Genomic DNA, 27,221 nt, shown 5'->3' on the forward strand with positions numbered 1-27,221 from the left:
AATGACAATCTGAACTTACTTAAATGAATTAATTCTTATTTAAGTAATACTTTAGAACGTATAAGGAGACTATATTAACGAACATATCCATGTACTTGTGTCATATAATTGATGTATAATAATGAATGTATAACAATTTTTTTATCAATATTTCATTTAACTTTTAAATGGTGGTGACTAAAAAGACCAATTTACTATCCAATATGTCTCGAAGAATCATTCGGCCCTGGGTCTCTAGAATGAATGGTCGACCCTGTCCTCTTTAACACAAGCCATTTTTTACCATATCCATTTTGTGCCCTCGGTAGCAAAAATTTATGGATCCTCTTATGTATGTACTTCGACTATCACATGAATCAAACAAGCATTTGATATGCATATTTAGCACATTACAACATCCCAAATATGAATTCAGTCTTGGCATAAACATAATAGTCAGGCATTGTCCTAAACATAACAAACAAGAGACCAACACATGTCTCTAGAATAAAACAAACATTATAACCACTCACAAATTCATGAAACAAACATTGTCTCGATTCCCACATCTTGACTTGGCATTGGCGCACCTTGTATTGCAGCTTGTGAAGATGCTTCCCCACCTTAATCCTAGCATGTTGACTAGTTGTATCCATTGTTTCCACATTTGCTACATATAATGGTGCCACCCTTCCTTGTCATTTTACCCTCTTATCAAATTGAGTCTCAACCTCTTGTAATGACGTCTGCCTTTTATCGAGTCTTCCAATCTATTCAGTTCATGTACAAATTTGCATTAAAAAGTTATGCCTTACAATCCTTGTACTAAATAATTCTTAGAGTTACAACGTTTGTGTTTTTCCTTATAGAATACAGATGTATGGTGCAAAGAGAGTTGTCATCCAGGGAGGTTGCACAGGACGTCGTGGTAGGCCACAATGTAACCCGTTACCCTCTACTGAAATGGTGAGCAACACAAGAGGAGTATGAGAATGTGTTTGCACGAGACCAGAGTAACAACAGGGGTATCAACTTGATACTTGTATTCAAGCTGCCATTGCTCACGTTGTAGCTATTGCAATAATGAATCTGCATCCAGAAAAGTTTGCCGGATGTCATGTTCGAACCACTAATAAGACAAGGGAGAGTATTAAGAAAGATGATGAAACTGAGAAAGGTAGTTTGAGCGAGGTCAGGTTTGTGAGGGTTGGTTAGAAAGAGAAGGATCGTGACTGTGCACTTACAGACTGTTTAAGGGCTGTGATCCACCAAAGTAGACCGGTATGGATGACGCAATAGTTACTCTCCAATGAATAACCGCTATGGACAAGGTTATCTAAATCAGCGAATGTCGTCCTGATCAAGCTGTGGGGTTTGCTACTCAGTCTTTTAATGATGAAGCCTATTCTGGTGGGAGACTGTGGACAAAGAAAGACCCCATATGAGAGTAAGGCTATGAGGTGGGATGATTTGAAGGAAATGGTAATGAAGCGTTTCCGTGCTGATGCTGAGGTAAATAGGGATGAGTTAAAGTTTATGAATTTGAATGCGGGTAAGATGACACACAGCAAGTACACCACGGAAGTCAACCGCATGTCCGGACTAGTGCCTGATATGGTGAATACTGAGGTGAAGCGAATAAGGTGCTACATTAGAGGACTTACACAAAACATCTGTACCTTAGTCAGGGCTAGTAAGCCTACCACATTTGACTCTGCTGTTGAACTAGCAGAGATGGTTTATGATGACCTAAATGTGGATGATGTGGAAGTAGAAGAGAAGAAAGAGAATAAATGGGTCGCCCATGCTAAACGACCTGACACTCAATTGCGGAACCTTAAGGGTAAAAGGTAGAATGTGTGGGTGTAGAAGTCGTGTAAGGCATGTGGTAGATGCATGGTGGTGAGTGCAAATGGGGTAAGGGTGCGGATATTTTTCACAAGTTTGGTAAAGTTCATGGTGGAGAGTGCAGGCTTGGGTCAAATGTCTATTATAAGTAAGGGAAGGTGGGGCGGCAAAGCCAACATGTTACAAGTGCGGTAAGACGGGGCATATGGCGAGGCAATGCATTGATGGTGAAGTTGGAGGAAGTGGGAACAAGGATGCTGACATGTCTACACCAAAGACCAGAGTCTATACGCTGACACATGAACAAGCTAAGAAGATACCAAATGTTATAACAGGTGCGTTTCTAGTAAACAATATTTATTCTTCTGTGTTTGTTTGATTCAGGTGTGTGAATAGAAGTTTTGTAGCTAAGACAGTTTGTAAGTTCAAAAATGAAATGTTGTCGTGTGCCTAAAACTTTTAAAGTAGAAACCGGTAGTGAAACCTATGTTAGGATAATGAGAATGGTTAAGGAATGTAAGATAGAATTATATGGGCATGAGTTCCATGTTACCCTGTATGTAATGGCCTTAGGAGGGTTCGATGTGGTTTTGCGAACGGATTGGCTGTCTGAGTTTGAGGCTCAGATAGTATGCAAGAGTAAGTTGATAAGGCTGAAATCTGTGGATGGTGGTATAGTGATGGTTTATGGTGATAAAGAAAGTTCTGGGCTTACGTCATATTGATGATAAAAGCTGAGGGTTTGATGTGGCGAGGATGTAGTGCTTACCTGTCGTATGTTGTCAAAGCCATGACCGAGATGAAAGAAGTGAAAGATGTTCCTGTAGTGTTTGACTATCCAGAAGTGTTCTCAGAGGACCATTTGGGGTTACCACCGGAGTGAGAGGTGGAATTTCATGTAGAGTTAATACCAGGAGCACAACCCATAACGAAAGCACCTTATCGCCTGGCGCCGTCCAAGATTAAATAATTCATGTCCCAACTGCAAGAAATCCCCTATAAGGGTCTTATACGATTGATTGTTTCTCTGTGGGGCGCAGAGGTGTTATTTGTTAAGAAGAAGGACAGAAGTACAAGAATGTGTATAGACTACTGAGAGTTGAAAGATCTTACGGTAAAAAATAATATCTGTTGCCACGGATTGGTGATTTTTTTGATCAATTACAAGGTGCTAATTGGTTCTCGCGAACAGACCTTAGATCAGGCTACATCAGTTAAAAGTGAAAGATGTGTTAGTACACAGTTTTGCGTCTCGAGTCTTTGTATCTATCGTTAATGTATTTGTCGTTTTATTTATGTTATATGTATTAAGTTATTTCTGTAGTTCATTATGCTTATCATCTAGTTCGTTAAGGATGTTTAACGAACTAGACTTAAGTTAAGTTCCCTCCTGTTTCGTTAAGGATGTTTAACGAATCAGGAGGTGATTAGTTAAGTTTATTTCTGTTATTGTAATGTAACGAAGTGGAAGCTAGTTCGTTATGGAATGTGTAACGAACTAGATCCATCTTCTATTTATAGAGGTGTTCACCTTTGTTAATTTAACTTTTGAGATATCTATTATCGAACCTCTGTTGAATCATCCTCTCAAGCTTCCTTAACGTATTCAATCATAATACTATACCTACACCTATATACAATTAATACTATACATAACATTAATAGGTAATTAAATCAGAACATCATGAACTAGATCCGGTTTACTATTATTAGATCTTAGATCTATAAGATTAGGCTCAAACAAGTGGTATCAGAGATTTCGGTGTTCGATTGCTCTTGATTTGAGTGTCAATTGGTTATTAATAGACTGTTAATTGTTATTTTTTTGGTTTAAGTTTTTGACCGAGTTACATTTGGATCGAATTAAGTGTAAATTGGGATTGGAAATGGATTGTGTGGATTGGATTTGAAATTGGTAAGATATCATGAAGGTTTGGTATATTGGAATTGGTAATTAGTTGGTTTTGTATTGGAATTGGTTTGGTTGCATTTATCCAAAAACATAGTGTAGTTTTGGTTAATTTGGGTTCGAGTTAAGGTAATTTGACGTACGAGATGGTGCGAGTTGGATTCGCAGTGTGTTTCTGAGTGTTTTGGTAGGTTAATTGAGCGATTTGGTTGTGTATCGAGTTAGTATTACAGATTTGGTATTTGTTTGAGTGTTCATATGTTTCCAGAAATCTGGAAATATGCGTTTGAAGATTTGGAGATTCAAGCTAATTCGTTAACATTTTTAGCCAATTCGTTAACATTTATGGTTAATTCGTTCACATTTTAAGCTAATTCGTTATAGTGATTAGCTGATTCGTGAATCAATTCGTTACACTTTCTGATTCGTGTCAACTAATTCGTGTGACACGTGTCTCACCTCGTTAACTGTTATTATAACAACTTTTTCCACGTGGCAATTGTTGTCAGAGGTTTGTTACAATCGTTGTAACAACCTGATTCGCTATCAGTTGATTGGTTATCAACTGTAGCTAATTCTTTACTTAAGTCCCTAAGATTACACTTAGTGATTCGTTAGAGGAAACCATCTGTTTTGTGGGAGTTTACTTCTGATTCGTCAAAGTTACTATTTTAGATTCGTTAAAATCATTCCTAATTCATTACCTGAACAATCTTAACTTCATTAAATTGTGATTCGTTAACCACTGTTCACAGTTCGTTACTTTTACTGTTCACAGTCCCTTAATATAATTTTCAGTTTTAACTCTTGGAGTTTGAGAAAATTGTCATTTAGCAAACATGGCTGGTATGTATGCATTAGCTTCCCAAAATATATTAATGCAACAAATGTTGCAACTGGACACCAAGATCGGTTCACATTCAAGTTGTCCACGTTTGATGAAATTTAGCGATTTTGCAAAATGGGAACCCCGTTTCCGTGCTCATCTAGGGTCAGTTCACCCTGATTGTTCATATTGCTTAGATGAGGTTTACACCGTTCCAATTATTAGGGATGAGATCATTGGTTTTACACCTAAAGCTATCTCGCAATATTCGGTTGAAGAGAAGAAAGAGTTATAAATTGAGACGAAAGCTTATTCTACTCTCACTATGGCTTTACCTGAAAACATCTTTCACCAAGTAGGAAGCATAAACATTTGTGCCTCATTATTCCAACACATTCGTATGAGAAGTATGGGCAACACTGCTGAAAGTAAAAAGGTTATGCTCAAGTTTCAATTTAGAAACTTTAACCTACTTAAGGGTGAGACTGTTGAAGAGATGATAGCAAGATTTAATCATTTGATAGCTGAGATGGATAAGATGAGGTTGGAAACTTCTGAGATCGACAAGATTGACACTATTAAAAGTGCATTACCGAGTTCTTGCTCGACTTTCTTGATGGTTCTAAAAGAGAATAATTATTTCAACAATGAAGATTTGACAACATCGAAATTTATGCAAAAAATTGAAGCACGAGAATACGATCTTAAATGTCAAAATTCTTCAAAAGATAGTCAAGATCCTGCATTATATGGTGGAAGTATGCCATTAAGTTCAACAATTTCTCCTATCACTTCTTTTCTAACACAAAATGCAAGTGATAATTCAACAACTATCTATAGTGATCCACGTGCTTGTTTCTACACAGCTGGAAATACTGGATTATCTGGTATTTCGGGTTCATCAGGAGGATCTGGAAATTCATCACCTTCAAATCAATTCTCATCACAAACCGAATGTAAACATGAGGGAGGCCGAACAAAATTTTGCCTTTTTATCTGCCTTCATGACTTCTTATGAGAATCTGGTTAGTAGTAAAATTGCAACGAGAGATTTGACTGATGAAGACTATGACCAAATTGATCCTGATGATTTGGAACTGATGGACTTGAAGTGGAATATGGCTATGATAGTCAGAAAAGTTAAAAAGTATATGCAGAGAACAGGTAAAGATCTTCCATCTCTAAACAAGAAATTGGGGTTTGATAAATTAAAAAGTCAAGTGTTACAACTGTCAAGAGTTTGGACATTTTGCTAAAGAATGTGATCAGCCAAAGAAGGAGTACACTGGTCCCAAAAAGCAAGATCAGAATTCATCTGGTAAAAGTGGAAATGATGCGGGAAAGTCTTCTGGAGCTAAACCTTCGTCTTCTGGATCACAAGCAATGTTGTCCAATTTAGATGGCGATGACTGGTCACAACGATTATTGTGTCATGACAATCAAGCTAATTTGGTGATGTTTGGATCAAATGTAAGTGGGAGTGAGCTATCTTCTGATGCTGATACTGAGTCTGATTCAGATGATTCAAGTGAAAAGCTTCCAACCACTTTCGCGTGTATGGCTAAGATCAGTGATTCAACCATGACAGCTTACATGGCTAAGCAAAATGATGTTAGTACTTCAACTTCTAAATTTTCTGTTAATGTTTCATGTGCCGATTGTGAAATCAACAAGCCTAAGATAGACTCCTTAAAACTTCAAAATTATAATTTGCTAAAAGAGATTGTTTCTTTAAAGGACACTTATAGACAATCCTTAACCTCTGAAATGAATTCAAGAGAGAAAATTGAGGCTTTAACTATAAGTAATCATGATCTTAAGGCTGAGTTATCGGTTAAAATGACTATCAATGATCAAAAGTTTCAAGAAATTTTGAAACATAGATCAAAGATAACCGAGCTTGAAAATGAGGTTCTTGAGTTAAAGAACAAATTGGGAAAATTCAGAAACTCTTCCTTTTTGCTAAATGAAATAATTGAAGTATCTAGTAAGTAAAAAAATCAAAGAAAGGAATAGGTTTTGTTGAAATTCCACCACCTTTTCAAAATGATTACAAACCAAATCCTTGTGCTAGAAAAGAAGAGGATGTGATTGTTAAAGAATATGTGATTCCTGAAAAAGCAAAACCAGTTAAACCTGAAACTGTTAAAGTCCAAACTACAACTCAGAAACCTCATGTTCAAAGCAACAAAGTCTTTGTTGAAAATGTTGACAAAGTCATCATCGAGGATGTGTTTGAACCTGAAATCATACATAAGAACAAGAACATTCCAAGTTCTAATCACATACTTTGTGAACCTCCTGAATTTGAGGAGGCTATGTATGGTTCGCACACAACTCAGGTGAAACAAGATAATCATGTTAAGATCAAACCAGTGAGAGCTAAGAAACCAGAAAAACCCAAAATTTCTGATGAGGATTTGTTGCGTTTCATCAATCCAAATGTTTCCAAGCCATCTACTGGTCGTGTATTTAAATTAAAGGGGATAGACACGATGTTCACTGAGAAAGACATTCCAATAATTATCATTAAACCGGAACTAATTGAGAGTGTTTTTCACAATGAAACCTCCAAAATTCAAGATCTTGAACGTCAGTATGCTTAAGCTAAAACATCAGTTTCATCTGATCCTTTGACTAAAGCTAAGCAAGTTTTAAAACATGTTAAGAAAGTTAAATTTGTAAAGTCAAATGGAACCGATACTTTGAAAAGTTTTTTAATTTGTTCTAACTTAGATTTTTAGTTGAAAAAGAAATCTGAGTCATCTGATGATTTACCAAGAACATGAGTCATCATCATCCTTCTGTGTCATATGTTACTGCTAAATCTCAACACAATCATGTGGACATGCGAAGTTGTTTTCTTTGCGGTCAACAAGGTCATGTGGTGAGAAACTGTGGTCAGAAGAGTTCTCAGAATCTTCACCCCTTTGTCAAAGATCAATCAAAACCAGTTCCTTTAATAACAGAGATTCTGAAACGACCTGTGTCGTATGATGATGATACTCACATCATGTTCTCAAATGTGAATCCTGGAAAGGTTGTTCATGTGGATGAAACTCATGGTCATGCTAAACCAAAGTTTGTTCCATCTGAACCATTGTGCAAAAATGTGAACTCAAATTAGTTCAAGCTGCTTATCTAAGACGAAAGTCTAAGAAGCCTGTAACTTATTCTCAAGTTGCTGAACAACAGTTGAATTCGACTAAGTTTAACATTTCTCAAGAAAACCAAAAGGTACCCAAGACTGAGGCCTGGGCTGCCTTTTTGAACTAATCATTTTCTTTTGTGTGTAGGGTACATCAAAGACCATTTCTGGTGAAAACTGGATTATGGATAGCGGATGTTCTCGTCATATTACTGGAAATCTTCTATTTATAGAGGTGTTCACCTTTGTTAATTTAACTTTTGAGATATCTATTATCGAACCTCTGTTGAATCATCCTCTCAAGCTTCCTTAACGTATTCAATCATAATACTATACATACACCTATATACAATTAATACTATAACCACACAAAAAAACCCTCTAAAAAAGTTAATAAAAAAATCATAACTCAAAATTTAATTAAACAACGAGAAAAAGTAAAAACACAAAAATGTTACCCCGTCTTTCTCGTTCTAAAAAAACACAATGGTGAGTGAAAAAGCCATTGTTTCTTTTTGTTTATCATTGTGTTTTGTGTTTATTTTCGTCATTGATTATGTCTTTTTTTCTTTATTTTGTGTTATATTACTTAACATTGTGCTATATTTTGTTCGACATTGTGTTATATTTTGCGATCTTTTGTGTCTTTTTTTAGTTATAATTGTGTCTTTTGTTCATTTTCGTCATTATTTCTTTTCGTCAAATTTTTTATTTTTATAGTTTGTATTCTTTTTTTGAATGGGATTGGTGGCGGAAACATTTTAGTTTTTTAAAAATTTTCACTTTTTATTTATATTTTGATTTACGATTTTTTTATTATTTTTTCTGAATTTATTTTTATGGGTTTTTTGTGTGGTCACAAATACTTCTCACACTTCTCATTTTTGTCTCCCTTTGTAATTTAACTTTACCCTGTCGGGCCAAAATAAAGTACTTTTTGGTATTGTAAGCTATACCGGTGTCGATACCGTGACGACACAATGACGAACTGAACCAACTCTGACTAAACAACATCAATGCCACTATCGGTATTTTTGTAACCGGTAATATTATTCATTTTTACAGCGTTGGGTCAATCTAAAACACATGCTGATTGCCATAGCACGATATTATCGGTATTTTTGTCGGTTACTATAGTGAGTGTCGGTACCTTAACAGAATAAAATGATACCGACCGAACTCATGCATATCACACATGTTACATTTTGCTAGTTTTTGAACAAAATGTGTTTTAAGGTTACTCCAAACTTAATTCAACCAATACAAAAGTTAACACTTACAAGTATTGCAGATTAGCAAGTTGACCAAGCTGCGGAACTAGTTCACCGCTCAAGTTTGCGTTTCCAAGATCACTGCGTTTAACAAATCCCACAACATAGTATTCTTTATGAGACTACGCTGTTAAAAGAAGTGCTACTTCAAGATCTCAAAAATAGTGAAGAAGCTTACATTCGAGTAACACTGTTTTCACCATTGCAAGTAACATGAAACCAAAGACATGGATTCACCATAGTTGGATCCCAACTTTGCATAACATTGTTAGGATCGCTTAGGTGCGTCTTTAATGCATACAATGCGTCAACTTTTCTACACCAAGGTTAGGGTTATCAGCTTATCATAAGTTGTTAAATTAATGAAGTTTCACTATAGGTGACAAATTCCGAAACAGACACCTTGGGTTCTCACATCTAGACTGTTTAAAAATTTGGTCTTGTTTGGGTTGACTTGCTTAGTTAAACAAGTCGACCAACCAACCCAATTAAAACGTTTACAACTTGTTAGAAATCAGGCCTCAATAATCAAACACGAGAAGACAATTTTGATCAACTCGTTCAACTCTTTGCTTTATTGAAAAAAAATTGAAAAACTTAACCAAACATAAATTATCAACCATACTAATCTATTTATACTAAATTCAAACCTAAACCAACTATAACCCGAAATCTTATAAACTTATCCTCATAAAAAGATAATTATAATTACTTTAAACATTTCAATAAATTTAAATAAGTGACTCAAACTCTAATAATTTAAATAGTTATCAAGATTAATGCTTCACAACTTAATAGTTATCCAGCAACCCTTGAGTCATCTAGATAGATGAATTATATGGTCAAGTTCTGATTACACTATATTAAATGTGTGCTGGTTAAATTAAGTTGATGTTTTTTCAGACATATAAAAATACTGTTATTGGGTTCTACAAATTCAACCCACAAACTCGACACACACTCCTATGAACATAATGCATTTCTAAAAAATCGGCATCAAGAAACCACGTACCTTCAGAATTTCCATAAACACTCGATATTTTATATAATACCAAAATAAACAAGAGCAGAGCAGAAGATGAAAACAAAACTGGAATCCGATCCATTTCACATAAATAGATATTGTTAGGATCGGGCCTCACAATTACCAACCCAAAAGATTGGAACTCGAAACACCAACTTGTAACTTTAAAAACAGCTTCAACGTTCAAACTAACACCTAACTTATTATATAGCATCCATAAATAACAATTGTATAACTATTTTAAGGAAGTGTACAAGCAAGAAAATTTCATATTAATTATTGTGGATTTTATTTGGTCAAAAGAGAAAAAAAAGGAAAAAAAAAAAAGAAAAGAGTTGACTCGACCTTCGGTTTGGCCAAGTCGTTGTAGAAAGCTTCTAGCATTATTTCAAGTAATTATTGTGGGATTCAAAGCTTCGAGTATCATTTCTTTTTGTTATTTATGTTTAAAAAACAAAGTGGTTGTAGACTTGTAGGAAAAGTTAGGAGTGAGACCTGATAGGCACTAGTAAAGTAGGACAACTTGAATTTGTTGGTACATGATGTCAGTAGTTCAGTGTCTAGTGTCTGTAATCGAGTTAGTTGGATTTGTGTTTTGGATGTAAGCGAAGTTCTCACAAGTTCGCTGATATAGGCGAACTTGTGGAACAAGCGAAGTTAGGAACAACTTCGCCTAAACATGTTAGGCGAAGTTGTCGACTGTTAAATAGTCTAGCTTACGGCTGTGTTTCATAGAAAGAGAGGTACCGAGTTATTCAGTTTGTGTAATCGGTGATCAGTGAATCACGTGTTTCCAGTTGCAATAGAACGTGTCTTTGTTTATTGTAACGTGTGTTTGATCGTGTTAACGTGTATCGTCTTCTACGCTCGTAACGTCTTACGTAGGGATTCCGCACCTACGTAGAATGAGATATTCCGTGTAGATCCGGCTGGGAACCTACAATTGGTATCAGAGCTTTTGCTCGTGATTGTGTGGTTCGTGATTATCACGCGGGTGTAGAAATCGTTCTGTTCGACTATTCGCGGGACGAGTTTACCGAATTTTTGTGTCCTACTCACCTCCCACCATCATAAACAACCCATTACACCTTCGCATACCTCGCAAAACGTCAAAATCAAACCTGCAAAATCATCGTGTTCATCAGGCGAAGTTGCCGCTACTGTTTGTAAGGTTTAGGCGAAGATATAAGGTTAAGCGAAGTTATCCACAACTTCGCCTACCTCACAAGTTCGCTTATCTCAAGCGAAGTTATCCACAACTTCGCCTACCTCACAACTTCGACAAATCAGGTGAATTTAGAAAGGAGAGAGAAGTTAAAAATTCAAGCGAAGTTAAGACTTAAGCGAAGTTATCCACAACTTCGCCTACAGTACTGTTAAGGATAAAATTTTTATTTCTCGGGTTTCTTTGTGTTTCGTTTCATAAAAGATGACTTCAATAAATATTACGGAACTAGTGAAGATGGAAGTGGAAGCGGGTTCAGCTACTAAGGCACCGAAGATGCTAAAGGGTACCGATTTCGTGGCTTGGAAGGATCGGTTTGAGCAGTATGTTAAATACCAAGATGCTAAGATGTGGGTGTGCATTCAAGATGGATACATTCCACCAACTGCTCTGTATGAGGGTCATGAACAGATTAAGAAATACAACAAGATGGAAGAAGAAGAAAAGAAAATGTATGAGGCTGAAAGCAAAGCTCATGTAGCGATAACAATGGCTCTTCCACAAGAGATTCTTCACACCTTCAGGAAATATAAAACCGCCAGAGAGCTTTGGGAAGCACTTGAAAACCGATTTGAAGGTAATGTGGGGATTCGTGCATCAAAGATTAAACTACTCAAAACCCAATTCTCTGTGTTCAAGTACTTGAAGAATGAATCACTTGATGATATCATCACGAGATATTATCACCTAATGACCGAACTCAACAATTATTCCATTCCTTACAAAGAAGATGAGATCGTGGAAAAACTCCTTGATGCTCTCCCACCGAAATGGGAGATGTACACTGTCTTGATGAGAGAAGACAAAGAGTTTGCCGACTATGACTTGGAAACAGCAGTCAACAAACTACGAACTTTTAAACTTAACATGGTTCGAAAAGAGACACCAACTGATCAGGTTCAGGATCCGGGAATGTATGGTGCAAAAGTTAACTCAAGTTCAAGTTCGAAGTCTGAATCGTCGGCTTACTACTCAAAGGGAGACTCGGGCGCTAACTCAACACATGAAGGTCATGTAACTCTCAACATGGATGGTGATATGTGTTTTGTAGCTGGAGGAACAAATGCTTCTAAACCTCAAGCAACCAAGGGTAGTTTCGCTTCAAGTGTTCCTAACAACAACTACTCTAAGATGCCCATGAGTGTCAAATCTGCTGAACAGCAGTTTGCTCTCTATGCATCTTTCATTGCTTCGTACGAAAATTACATTAAGGGTAAGATTGTTGACCCTGCAACTCTAGACGAAGACTATGATCAGATCGATGCTGATGATCTGGAGGAGATGGATCTGCAGTGGCAGATGGCGATGATAGTGAGAAGAGTTAAGAGGTTTATGAAGAAGACAGGTAGAAAGTTTGTTGGTGAAAGACCAGGTTTTGATAAATCAAAGGTGCGGTGTTATAACTGTCAACAGAATGGACACTTTGCTAAAGAGTGCACAAATGAACGTGTAGAACGCAGTCAAAACAGGTCTACACAACAGAGTGGGGGTGGTAATGAGAATAGGGCCATGATATCCAGACAAAATGGGGAGTACAACTGGAATCTGCATGTGGAGGAAGTGTTCGAACAGGCCAATTTGGTGACCATCGAAACTGCAGGAAGTGAGAAAGTGACTGGAAAAAATCAAGCTTACATGGCAGAAGTGACATACCAGCTCTCCGAGGTAAGTACTAAACTCCCTTGTACGAAATGTGAAAATCTGTCTGAACAATAACTGATCAGTTTGTTAGTTTGGATGCTCAATTTAAAACATTAAAAGAAGATCATCATTACACTAAAGCTAGAGAAAATAGTTACAAGGTAAAAATAAAAGCTAGTGAGAAAGATATCAGAAGTCTTAAAGCCAGTCTAGCTGAAAAAATACAAGTAATTGATCTTAGCTATGAAGTGTTAGAAGAGAAAACCAAACTAATAGCTGAAAGGGATAAACAGATAGTTGATCACCAGGTGAAAGTGGTGGAACTTAACAGAAAGCTTGAGCAATTTAGAAATTCCTCTGCTATACTTGATCACCTTGTAAGTGATCAACGTTCCCCAGTTAAAAGGGGAGGAATTGGATATAATGAAGTTCCACCACCTTATAATCATAACTCCACTTATGATCCTAGTAATCAGAAATCTGTTGATGTTGAAATTGGTCAGACAGTTCCGGTTAAGGTTACAATTAAAGATCCAGAAGTTAGTAAAGGCGAAACGAGTATGCCTGTTTCTAATGTTAGGATTTCTGTTCCTAGTTTTGTCTCATCAAATTCGGACAAGTCATCCGAGTCGAGTGAGACAAACCAAGAGGCAGTGTTACCAAAACGTGGAGAGGAAAATAAAACAACTGAAAAGAATTCTCCACTAAACCCGTATGTCCCACCATATGTTAGACAAACGGGCGGTAATGCAGCCTCAACATCTAAAACAACGATTGATACGAAAGTTGAACACAGAAGTTGTTTCAGATGCAATCAAATAGGACACCTGGTTGCTGATTGCCCTCTGAAGCAGAGATTCAGAGGTATGAGGCCTTCGAAAACTGAGAATAGAACTAACAGTAATCACTATAATGGTAAAAATGAAAACTCATCAAAGTTCAGACACTGGACTAATCCAGGTTTTCAAAGAAATCGATCTCAGTTTTTCTCTGTTAACAACCAAACCATTAGTAATAATTCATTTAATTCACGAAGGTTTGGATGGCCTCATAGTCAATCTACAAGAAGGTATCCTTTTAGGACTTACAGATATCATTCTAATACTAACTTTGGACAGCCAAAGTACGGGATGTATCGACCCAAGACCAATAGGTCTTGGGTCCCCAGATTTTAATCCTTTGCTTTGATCGTGCAGGAACAGTTGAACAGGGCTGCAAACAATCTATGGGTTGTGGATAGCGGCTGTTCCCGGCACATGACGGGTAACAAGAATTTGTTACACGAATGGAAACATGTTCAGGGAGGAAGAGTGAGTTTTGCTGGAGAGAGTGGTGGAAGGATTACTGGAATTGGGACGGTGACTAATGGTAAAATGACGTTAGAGAAAGTGAATTTCGTTGAAGAACTGAAGCATAATCTGCTGAGTGTATCGCAGATCTGTGACAAAGATTACACTGTGCACTTTACCAAGAATGAAGCGATCGTACTGTATCCTGGTTTCAAGATACCAGAGGAATGGATAGTAATGAAGGCTCCAAGGGAAAAGAATACGTATGTTATGGACATGAGGTCGACTGAGATTGCAACAGAAGAATCGTGTCTTCTGTCAAAAGCAACTGAATCGGAGTCCGAGTTATGGCATCGAAGAATGGGGCATATTCATCTTCGGAAAATGAACTACATTGTCAAGAATGGGCTGGTGCTGGGTGTTCCCTTGAAAAATTTCAACTTTGAAGACCAATGCTTATCGTGTAAAAAGGGAAAGCAACACAAGAAATCTCATCACACCAAGAAGGTTAATTCAATAGTCAGTACCCTAGACCTACTTCACATGGATCTCTTCGGTCCCGTGAATGTAAAAAGCCTAGGTGGAACATCATACTGCTTGGTGATAACTGATGATTTCTCTCGATATTCTTGGGTATATTTCCTGAAGACAAAGGATGAAACGGTGCAGTTGGTAATAAATTTGATTACCAAGGTTGAGAATATTATGGGGAAGAAGGTTAAATTCATCAGGACTGACAATGGGACAGAGTTCAAAAACTATCAGATGGAGATCTTCTGCTTACAGAAAGGGATAGACCACCAGTACAGCGCTCCGTATACTCCGCAACAAAATGGAGTGGCTGAGAGGAAGAACAGAACGTTAATTGAAGGAGCCAGAACCATGCTAGCTGATTCGAAACTTCCTGTGGTGTTCTGGGCTAAAGCTGTTGCAACAGCCTGTTATATCCTTAATAGAGTTTTAACTGTTAAAAGATTGAATAAAACATGTTATGAACTTATGCATGGGAGAAAGCCTAACTTGAGTGGTCTTGAACCATTCGGGTCCCCGTGTTCGATATTAAAGACAAATTCTAAATTTGGTGAAATAGCCGACGAAGGTATTTTAGTCGGATATGTTGTTGGGACTCCCAACAGACGAGTCTTTAATACATCGACCAGCAAGGTTGAGGTGGTGTGTAACACTGATATCACAAGTTACAAATCACCAAAACCAAGCACGGGACCCGCTGGGGCTTTCGACTATGATAGGCTTTTTAAATCTTTTAACATGCCTTACTTGGATTGTGCAGAAGTTGATGAGAGAATAGCTACGAAGATGCTTTACGATGAGGAAGACAATTTTGTGCAAAGACCGCTGTACGATGAATGTCAACCTTCCTCGTCAAATGCTGTCGATACCCCTGCTGCCTCTACTAAAGAGGAATTCTTCAATCCGTTTCACTCTCAACAACAATCACCCATTGATGAGCTACCTTCGAACCTGGAAGACAATCTGCAAGTCAGTTCGGTTCCGACTACGAGAGTTCACAAAAATCACCCTTTGGAGAACGTGATAGGTGATCTGTCCGACGGTGTACAAACAAGACAAAGCTTGAATGAGCACACCTGTGTTTACACAAGCATTAAAGATACATGCATCATTAACGAATGCTTGTACACCTGCTTCATCAGCCAGATTGAACCTAAGAACTATCAAATGGCTCTCAAGGACAGCTCGTGGGTTGAAGCCATGCAAGAAGAGTTAGCCCAGTTCAAGAAGATGGAGGTTTGGATTTTGGTTGCAAAACCGAAAAATGTGCATGCGATTGGCACCAAATGGGTTTTCAAATGCAAGAGAGATGAAAAAGGGATAATTATCAGGAACAAGGCGAGGCTGGTTGTAAAAGGTTTTAATCAGCAATAGAGGATCGACTACAATGAAGTGTTTGCTCCTGTGGCGAGATTAGAAGCGATTCGATTTTTTTTGGCATTTGCTGCACACCAGGAGTTGAAGGTGTTCCAGTTAGACGTGAAGAGTGTTTCTTAACGGTAAAGTCGATGAGGTCGTGTACGTTGAGCAACCTCCGGGTTTTCCTGACCCAGACTTTCCTGACCACGTGTACAAGCTAAGTAAAGCGCTTTATGGGCTACATCAGGCCCCTCGTGCCTGGTACTTAACTCTATCCGATTACTTGCTTGAGAATGAATTTGAAAGGGGAAAGATCGATAGCACACTGTTCTTTAAGAGAAAAGGAAGCGACTTTCTTCTGGTGCAAGTCTACGTGGACGACATCATCTTTGCTGCATCAAAAGTCGCCATGTGTCAGGAATTTGAAGCCGTCATGAAAAAGAGGTTTGAAATGAGTGCTATGGGTGAACTAACTTTCTTTTTAGGACTGCAGGTTGATCAGAAGAAAGATGGGATGTTCATTCATCAAACTAAATATGTCCATGACGTTATCAAACGCTTCAAGATGGAGGACAGCACTCCATTTGATACTCCAGTTTGCGTCAACCATAAATTGGGTGCTGATTCAGACAGTGATGCAGACGTTGACCCCACCCAATATCGGGCAATCATAGGTTCTTTAATGTACTTAACTGCTTCAAGACCTGATATTATGTTTGCAGTTTGTCTTTGTGCTCGCTTTCAGGCAAACCCAAAGGAATCTCACTTGAAGGGTGTGAAGAGGATATTGCGATATCTCAAAGGCAAGCCTAAGCTAGGGTTGTGGTACACGAAAGGAGGAGACTTGGAGTTAGTCGCCTACACAGATTCTGATTATGGAGGGTGCAATCAGAATCGGAAGTCAACAACAGGTGGATGTCAGTTTCTTGGAGGCAGATTAGTGTCATGGCAGTGCAAGAAGCAGACCTCAATCGCCATTTCAACCTGTGAAGCAGAATACATGTCAGCATCGAATTGCTGCTCCCAGGTTCTTTGGATACAACAGCAATTGCGCAATTATGGTCTGAATTTCACTCATACTCCTATTTGCATTGATAACACTGCTGCTATCTCAGTAACTAACAATCCCATAAAGCATAGCAAAACTAAACACATTGACATCCGTCATCATTTTATACGGGATTGCGCTGAGAAGAAATTGATTGTGCTTGAACAGGTTGATACGTTAGATAATTTCGCTGACTTGTTTACTAAAGCGTTTGACAAAACTCGATTTCAAAACCTTGTTGAGCTGAATGGGATGATCAATCCTGAGTAACCGTCTTTTCTTGTCTTTATTTTGAAAAAAAAAATCACTATCGCTTAGAATTATGTCGGTTGCCTCAGTTTGAAGGACATATCTTCGGATATGTTTGGTCCTCATTTCTACTTGTAGAATATGAGGATAGCCATTAACCAGATGACTGAAAGTGACCGGGGCGGTTTATGATGTGTTTTTATTCTTTCGCTGAAAATTAGTCGTTCATACTTAGTTAGAAGGACACATACTTGTATGTGGTCGGTCCAGCTGATCCATTGGATCTTCAGGATAGCCGTTTACCTGAAGACTTCGACTTGATCGGGGTGATAGAAGTTAAAATTTTTTTGGGAGATGAAATTATTTTTCAAGTCTACTACTTCGTAAGAAGTTCCTTTACTATGTTTAATAGAAAATTGATCCAACCTTGGAAAGTGATAGATATACTGATTCTGTGTGCTTAACTAGTGAAGTTATTAGGCCTAAAAGACTTTAGAACAGTCATTGTATGTCATGGTAGCTTTTTATGGTGCGTAAAAGTAGAGGTGATACTAACTAAATCTACTCGATTTTACGTGGAAACTCCTTAAGAGTTGTGCATGTCTCCATATATATATTTCCGAATGATAGGAAGAAAAGCGATTACCCAGTCATACACGAGCCCGTGAGTGTTCTGATTCCGGTGAAGATAGCGTGTCAAGAAACTGCAGTGATCCAGATTCGGGACTTGCAGTTGTTTAGGACTCTGAAACTGTGTAAAAAAAAATGTTACTGAGACATTCTAGAGCTTATGAGGTTAATACTTCTCAATCAAGATATGAGAAAGAGGACGGGAAGAAGAGTCTAAAGATCGAAAAGTACTTACTATTTAATCAGACACTACGGGTCGAGGTCAACTCGGGGTGACTTGGGGAAAGCCAAATACGCTTTGAGAATAGATAGGAGGCATCACAATCTCTGATGTGTTGCCCATTTAAGTTTTGAGCTTAATTGAACCTAACCCGTATCACAGAAGCGATGAAAACCATTCTAAGTTATTTACCTGCTTACAACCTATTTCTTTATGTCATAATACAGCTGAACATGGATCTATGTGACAGTCACTTAATTAGTATGATTCCTGTTCAGATCTTTTCTAAAACATGGTAGTCCTTGTCGAGACTGAAATTTGATCCCGTGTACTTTATTTCTAAGTTTTATTCTACTTATGTAATTGTATGATTTTATACCTGGTTACTTGGTCTTGATCGTATCATTTAACGCTTTAAAGGATGTTTTAAAACTTAATTGCAAATTGTTCAAATTATAGGGGTTTGTTGTGTAAATTTTCATATCAGCGAAGTTATCCATAACTTCGCCTGCAATAGGCGAAGTTATCCATAACTTCACCTGCATAACTTTGACCCTATATAAAGAGATATTTTTGGTCAAACTGTTCATTATTTTCAAAATCGGCGAACTTATATTCTCAGTTAACCCTAAGCGAACTTATCTCTCGAATCCAATCTGTGTTATTTCTCTCGATACTAATCTGATTTCAAGGTGTGTAGTGTCGATATAAAGTATATTCACTATCATTGATGTTAATCAAAGGTCGTTTCGACCCGATTCGCGACCCCGTTTAATTCGAAAACTCACCACCCGATTTTCAAACCTGTTATTACGTGGTCATACTCAACTTAATCGTCTAGATCGTCTTAAAAACATGTTTTTACGAGATCCGCAATCTCCAAATTGACCCAATTCAACTCGTTCGAAAGTCTAACTGTTGCCGATTCATATTCAGGCGAACTTACAGTTTATGCGAAGTTATCCTTAACTTCGCCTGAGGTTTAACTTCGCCTGACAATTAATTATGTAACCGTATATGAGGCGAAGTTCTCATTAACTTCGCCTGGCCCTTTTTACTTAACATTTATCAGGCGAAGTTCAAGTTGAGGCGAAGTTGTCCCCAACTTCGCCCCACCTCTAACTTCGCCTATACATAATAAATCATAACATCGCTCATGGTAACAGGCGAACTTGTGATTTGCCTTGACGTATCTCTAACTTAGACTGTTTGTGTTGCAGAAATGGCAGCTGTAGCTGGAGCAGGTGGTGCAGGCGGTGACGAAGGAGGAGATAACCATCGACAGTTTTTCCCGGGGCATAACATGTACATTACATTGGACCCGAATGCGAGCGGTGTTGATGATTTCCGCGAAATCATCACGTTTCTACTACGCTCGCGTATCTTTCACGCCATTACCAAAACGCTGCCGATATCTTTACCAAACTTAGAAGATTTCTGGCAGACAGTGGAATATGACTGTCGAGTCGAGCCCCCGGTTATGCGTGCAACGATCAACAATCAGATAGTACAGTTCTCATCTGAACAGATCAGGGTGGCTTTGCGGTTTGGAGATGAAACGAGAGACGATCCTACAGACTTTGTGGCTCCATTCCGAGATGGTGCGTTTCTGAGGATGGGATATTCTGGTCCTTTGGGGGATACTCAGAGACGCAAGGGGTTCTTGCTAGACCAGTGGCGCTTTCTCATGCATGTGATGATAGTCTGCATGTCAGGGAGAAAGGCTGGTACAGATGGAATGGGTGCGACCATGCAGTCGGCGATGACTGCACTGACTTACAATAAGCGTTACAGCTTTAGTCAGATGGTATTCTACAAGATAGATCGTCAGAGAAGAGCGGTGGCGCGTGAGAGATTTCTTATGTATCCAAGATTCCTACAAATGATCTTGAATCATGTTGCTCCCACGTTACCTCAGCGCCGCCCGATTAGATATGTAGAAAGTGTCAGTAAAAGGATCTTCGCTCAGTGTAGATCATCGAGTGCAAGAAGCAAGCCTGAGCTCCGTCCTCGACATACTCCACTATTTGGGTACTTGATCAACCCAGAGTATGTTCCAGCTCGTGGGGACGAGTTTCGGGATCCGGCACCACAATAGGCTGGAGCACCTCAAGCTATACCTGCTGATCCTGTTGTGTCACCAGAGGAAAATGTAGACCTTGATGCAGCGTTTGGTGGTCAAGGATTCTTTGATATGGAACGTGTTGATCCAGAGGAAAATGTGCAAGTCTCGGTTGCACAGGTTTCTAGTGTGAATGTTACTAGGGCAGCTACGACGGTGGCTGATTCAGACTCGTCAGATGATGATGTGGCTAAAGCGAGACGAGTTTTGGTAACACAAGAACGGATTCATGGGAAGAGGAAGAGAGCCGATGATGACAATGATTCAGATTTTGAAGAAGAAGTACATCAGTTGGTTCGTAGATCGAGAAGGGAGAGGACAGGTGCAGGTTCGGGAGCTGGTGAGAGCTCAAGAGTGGTTCGTTTCACTCCACCCGCACTGTCCGGTATGACTATAGTTCCGTCATCATTGCCAGTTACAAGGCCAATCGCCACGGATGTTCCCGTGGTGGCTACCTCATCCTCATTCGGCCTCCCACTCACTACATTCCAGCTATCGACTCCGGAGATTGTATCTTTACCACCTCCAACTATTACTCCAACGGAGGTCGTCGCAAGATTTATTGAGTCGACAGTTGTTGCTACTGCAGGGTTGTCGGTTACGATACCACCTGCGGTTACGTTTACGCCTACTTCTGAGGTCCCGGTTACATTGGAAATCCCTCCTCAGTACACTCAAGATATATCACATCTGTGGTTTGATTTCGATGCAACCTTATCCAACACTGAACGAATAGCAGCGCTTGAAAGGGTCGTGGCAGAACAATCAAGGGTAAATCTTATCCAGACCCATGCTATTCAGCGCCTCGTTGCAGAGAATCAGATTCAGTCGTCCCTGCTGATCGAACATGGTAAAATAACTGATGCCTAGAAGCAGTTCTTGGCATCTCAGGGGGAGACGAGCTGTAGGGGTGATGAGCTGAGGACGAAGAAGTGTAATGATCGAGACGATGATCCCAATGCATCGAAAGGTGCAGGTGGAGAGTTGCCAAGAACTGAACAAGCTCTTGGGACTTCCACATCTCAGGGGGAGTCAACAAGTGCAGCTGGCGGTTCGGGTGATGATGTGGTGGTCGTGGATGCTGAGATGATGGATGATGACATTATAGGTGATGATGATGTATTACCGGTTAATGAGAAAGAGAAGATTGAGGCAGAGATTGTTATTGATAGTGAGATTGAAGAGGGAGAGATTGTAGAGGAGAATGTTGAGCATGAGATTCCGGAAGTTCATAAGTCAGATATAGGTCAAGATATGGGAAACGATGAGACAGAATGGGAAGAGCAGCCAAGATGGAAAGAAGGCTACGCTCAGTGGTTCATAAAAACTAAGAAACCGGCGGTCCCTACTATGTTCAAGAAAACTTACAACATCAGGGGTTATGCTGAATCGAAGAAGGGGATTATATGCTGGTTATATGATGAGCAGTTGAGGCTGTTTGTGATTAAAAGGTATGATGGGGTTCAGTACTTCAAAAGGCTGTTGAGATCGTTGAATACATTGCCAGAATGTGAAGTGAAGGACTTAGCCAGATTGGGGTTGATAAACAGAAGTGATGATAACATGGCTAGAGTCATTGGGAAGATAGTATGGAAGGAAAGTATAAAGGAGAAGAAGTTCGAGCTGTTGAAACCACAGAAAGGAAAGCTCGTTGAAGACAAAGATAGAGGAATGAGAGCAGATGGCAAGCCTTGGATGATCATGAAGTATAAGCCGATCCGGTGTCTAAAAGAAGTGCCGATGAAACAAATGCCCAAGGATGTGCTCAAAGATCTGAAGTGGTGGTACATTGATTGTGAAACAGCTGAAGCAGTAATGGAGGATGAAGATGAAAAAGAGCTGCTGAGAGTGTATGATCCAATGCACTTGGTGAATTTGTCTCAAGCTGATCTGCATGTGCTGAACGAGAAGAAGATATTTTATATTCCTGCTTGGAAAGAAGAAGCGAAGAAATATCAAAGAATAGTATCAGTTTGTGTACGAGAAGGAGTTCATGCTTGAAGTTGAAAGATACAAGATTGTTGAAGATTACAAGACACGTGCTTGAAGATAGAGATATGAAGCTACTGCCAAGGGGGAGTCTGTTGGTACATGATGTCAGTAGTTCAGTGTCTAGTGTCTGTAATCGAGTTAGTTGGATTTTTGTTTTGGATGTAAGCGAAGTTCTCACAAGTTCGCTGATATAGGCGAACTTGTGGAACAAGCGAAGTTAGGAACAACTTCGCCTAAACATGTTAGGCGAAGTTGTCGACTGTTAAATAGTCTAAGTTACGGCTGTGTTTCATAGAAGGAGAGGTAACGAGTTATTCAGTTTGTGTAATCGGTGATCAGTGAATCACGTGTTTCCAGTTGCAATAGAACGTGTCTTTGTTTATTGTAACGTGTGTTTGATCGTGTTAACGTGTATCGTCTTCTACGCTCGTAACGTCTTACGTAGGGATTCCGCACCTACGTAGAACGAGATATTCCGTGTAGATCCGGCTGGGAACCTACAGAATTTAACATTTTTTTATTATTAATGTTAAATATTTATAATTCACGTGTGAAAAGGTGGATAAAAGATATGAAATTAGGCTGATGTGGAATTGGATGTTCAACTAATCCAATTTCGAATATTCAATTATTAGAATTGAATTATTTGAATTTTGAACCTAGATTTGAATTTGAAATAGATTTGACAAATTTGATTTGCTTCGAATTCAAAATAGCTAATTTGAAATTTGATTCAAATTCAGTTCAGAAAATCTATTTTAATTTCAATTTCAAAACGGCTACAAATTTACGTTTTTATAACAACAAAGTACAATTATATAATACAAATAAATCATTTAAATTTATAACATCTAAAATATTTATAGTGGTAACATCCAGTTACATGAATTAATAATAAAAATGACAAAATTTCAATTTTTATTCTTCAGACTTTATAAAATTTCTATAATTTATCTTTTAACAAATATGTATATCTATTATAATAATAATAATAATAATAATAACATCAACAACAACAATAATAAAATCTATAAATTGAATTCGAATTTATAATCATAAATTCCTCTCCGATTCAAAATTCATTTACTAAATATTCGAATTCGAGCCAAATCGAATTTGAATAATTGAAAATTGAATTCAAACATTGAACTTTGAATGTGAGTCGAATCAAATTCCAAGTTACTCGAGTTCAATTTGAATACTGAACACCCCTAGTTGTGAAGAATTGTTATTTAATAAAATATTTACGTTAAAAAAATTTGAAATTCATGCCGTAGTTTGTTGTGAAGGGTTGTAGTGTTGTTTGAGGTGGTGTAAAAGCATGACGCGAAAAACTGCGCTGCATGCACAAGACCATAGGCATGTAGGGTCTACGTGGAGAATTCATCAGTGTGATGGTTGGTTGGCAGCAATAATATTAGGGAAAATTTCGAAAATAGGCATTTATGAAAACGTTTTTCAGGTTTTAGGTATTATTTGCAAGAAATTCCCAAACTATGTATTATAAACTTGATGAGGTGTGAGATATATATATTTTTATTAAAGATTTATCACACTTTGTTAGGTTTTAAAAATGGTTTTCACCTAGACTTAACCACACACACAAAAGGCAAGTGTACCCATCGTGTGGTAATATAGTAACGGCGAGAACCAGGTATCAATCCATGGACATGTAAATTTTAATACCAAACCTTTGCAAATATAATAACTGTGAGAAATGAGCTTAATTGATTTGTTTTAAGATTAATTTTTTAGAAAAACTCGTAACAATAAATTAAAGCAAGTAACACGATAATGGAGATAAACAAGAATTAAGAAGCTATCACCTTAACTTAGAATCCAATTGACTTCTAATGATGGTAAACTTAAATATATGATAAATTCACTATTTTGTTTTAAAAAGAATAGTTTCTAGTTATAGATAACCATCCAAATGATTTTTTGGAAAACTTAGTACGAATTATATACAAACTAATCATCTCAAATCATACTATAATGTAAGTGAACCTTTATGTTGAAATTTAAAGATATAGATTATCATTAAATTACGAAACTCAATCTAACAACCGGTCGGAAAGATTACATGAACAACACATAATCCACCTACGGTTGATTAAATTAGACTAAGTTCAAGTATTCATTTGATTTATGAATTTTCAACCCAAGTGTAATATTAAAATAGTTGTGTTAACAAATTATTTATAATATTACTTAACAAGAATATCAATTCATAACAAATGTTCAATCTTTTTAAATCTAAACATGAGGATATGTGTTTAACCAATTTTCATGTAGCATACAATAATTATTTTAACTATTTCTAGATTAAAAGTTATAAAGTTGTATGAACAACATTTATAAATAAATGATAAAATCAAGAGTCTTTCAACATAACAAGATGTACCATTTATAATTCTTGTATGTTACTTTCAATTGTTTAAACACAATATTTCATCAAAAGATAACCAAGAACTAGTTATTATTTTAACATAAAATTATCATATATTAATTCCAACCATCAAAAGTTGTCAAGTTTCATCATGGGTTAAGGTGATCTAAAGAGTTTTAGCTCATAATAATTATAAAAGATACACCAAAATAGAAGAATATAGCATTCATGTTTAATATTAAGATAATCTAACCAAGCTAGATAATTATGATGATGCTAAGACTTCTTCTTGATGTTGTATGAAGGATTCAAGAGCTTCTCTTTCTTTAATTCTATGGATTATGAGAGTGGAAATGAGAGTGTTTTTCTCCAAAATTGTGCACTCCAAATGAGCAACATGCATGGTCTTTATATAGGCTAAATGTGCACAAGGCATGACCCATGCTTAGTAGGGCATGACCCATGTTGGTCCCCATGTAGTACACCACGTGCTCCCTGGTTGTACTCTATGGAATATAGCTAGACACGGGGCATGTTTGGTCTAGGCATGGGCTGTGCTGGTCCCCCAAGCATTAAATGCGCATGCTACTGATTGTACTTTCTTGGCAGACTTGATTGGCATGGGGCATGTCTGGCTGAGGCATGACCCTGTGTGTCTTCAAAAAAGGGGACAATGTACTGTGTACTTTATTTTGTCATCTTCGAAGGAAGCGTGGGGCGTGTCTGCCTGAGGCACAGCCTCATGCTTAGCTGATGTGTCTTCAGATGGAAATGGGGCATGCCTGGCTGAGGCTTGGCCTATGCTTAGCTGACAGATTATCATTTTTCTTGGTTTTTTCTTTATTTTTCTTCATGTTTGGTTTTCTAAGCTCATTTTTCCTACAAAAACAAATAGAGGCTTATTAGAATTGATTCTCAATAATATTATCATGATAATAACATGAATCGAGTATAAAATGATGCAATAAAGATGTATAAATAATTATACATCAAAACTAGTCGTGGTGAGTAGTTTATGATTACACACGAGTAGTTTGTAGATCCGGTTAAAACTCGCCACGTGCCCTTAAACTAACCGTGACTAGCAGATTCACTAATCATTTGCTCGTCATGACTAAATAAGTTTCATACCTCGTAATCAACGCACACGAGTAATTCATAAGTCATTTCTTCGCGACGACTAGTTTACATGGTTTACATTCCCCACACGAGTAGTTTATTAATAGTTAACTCGCCGCAACTAGTTTAACCTTACAATCTACTCGTCACGACTAAAGAACATATGAATTACTCGTGGGCGTTGATTACGAGGCATAAAACTTATTTAGTCGTGACGAGTTAATGGTTAGTAAATTTGCTCATTATGGTTGGTTTAAAGACACGTGTCCAGTTTTAATTGGTTATACAAACTACTCGTCACGACTAGATTATAATACATATTTTAAGAATTTCTTGCAAATGACACCTAAAACCTAAAAAACGTTTTAATAAACATTTATTTTGGGAATTTTCTCATAATATTATTAAGGATGAGAAAATGTTATCGGTTACCGGTACCAAACATGTATTGTCGTCCCAGTACCGGTACCAAGTTTTAAAGAAAATCGGAATCGATACCGGTAATTGAATTTTTGCCTACAGTAATGGTACCGAACCAAGTATTTTCAGTGAAGGTGCCATGTTTTTAGGAAATTTAAGATCAGAGAATTTGAGATCGATACCGAGCTCATCCCTAAATATTAAGAAATTTGTCCATGTATTATGCACAATGAGTTGTCTTCTTCTAAGAAATTTGTCGAGTAATATGCATAAGAAAGGTTGGAAATTTTCTAATTCTTTTTGTTGTTTATTTGTATTTAAAAATTAATTATCATATGGTTCTTCGATTGTGTGAACGTGACGACACGGAATGTTAAGCTCCATTCGTTTCTTCTTGTCTTTTACGGATTACAAAACCCACCTTCAAAAACACATGTTTTCAACTTGGATAAGCCAGTCCAGTTATGCCTCTTTAAACTTTCTCCAATAAAATAAGGAAATTACCGGCTGGGCTGATGAACCGGACCGAACTTCAATTATAGATTATTTTTTTCTTTAAAATCTTTAATGCCCTCAAACATTTATTAACCATTAACGATCCTTTCTTTTCTTCCATTACCAGAATTGAGCACTAATTTCTTCCCCAATTTCGACACCATTCCGTCGATCAAAAAGGCCCGACTACCATGTCTCATTCATTGTAACATCCCGAAATTTCTAAGAATAAATAATTAATACATTATTTATTTAAGATGGAATAGTTTACTTAAGTTAGTAGAGAAATAAAATAATAAAGATGGAATGATAAGTAGGCTAATTAGATGGAATTAATTATGGACCAAAAAGGAAAGATGGGCCTATGGGCTTAAGGGAGTATAAATACCCTTAAAACACTAATCCTTTCCATTTTCATACATCTCCACACCATAGCCTACACCATCAAAACACACACTTAACCCAATTCCCGTTTTTGAGAAAACCA

General features: G+C 37.6%; 1 long non-coding RNA gene across 1 annotated transcript; it reads right to left on the bottom strand.

Moving 5' to 3' along the window:
* Positions 1-8,981: 8,981 nt before the first annotated feature.
* LOC143636652 (uncharacterized) lies at positions 8,982-10,097 on the bottom strand. Its single transcript, XR_013154278.1, has 3 exons — positions 9,994-10,097; positions 9,160-9,292; positions 8,982-9,062 (listed from the first exon to the last, which is right to left on the bottom strand). It is a non-coding gene; the product is annotated as an uncharacterized LOC143636652 (long non-coding RNA).
* Between the last annotated feature and the right edge of the window lie 17,124 nt (positions 10,098-27,221).

Source organism: Bidens hawaiensis, unplaced genomic scaffold (assembly GCF_021521415.1).
Source record: "Bidens hawaiensis isolate Kalapana, Puna unplaced genomic scaffold, B.hawaiensis_p1.1 tig00000599_1, whole genome shotgun sequence".
Taxonomy (NCBI): domain Eukaryota; kingdom Viridiplantae; phylum Streptophyta; class Magnoliopsida; order Asterales; family Asteraceae; genus Bidens; species Bidens hawaiensis.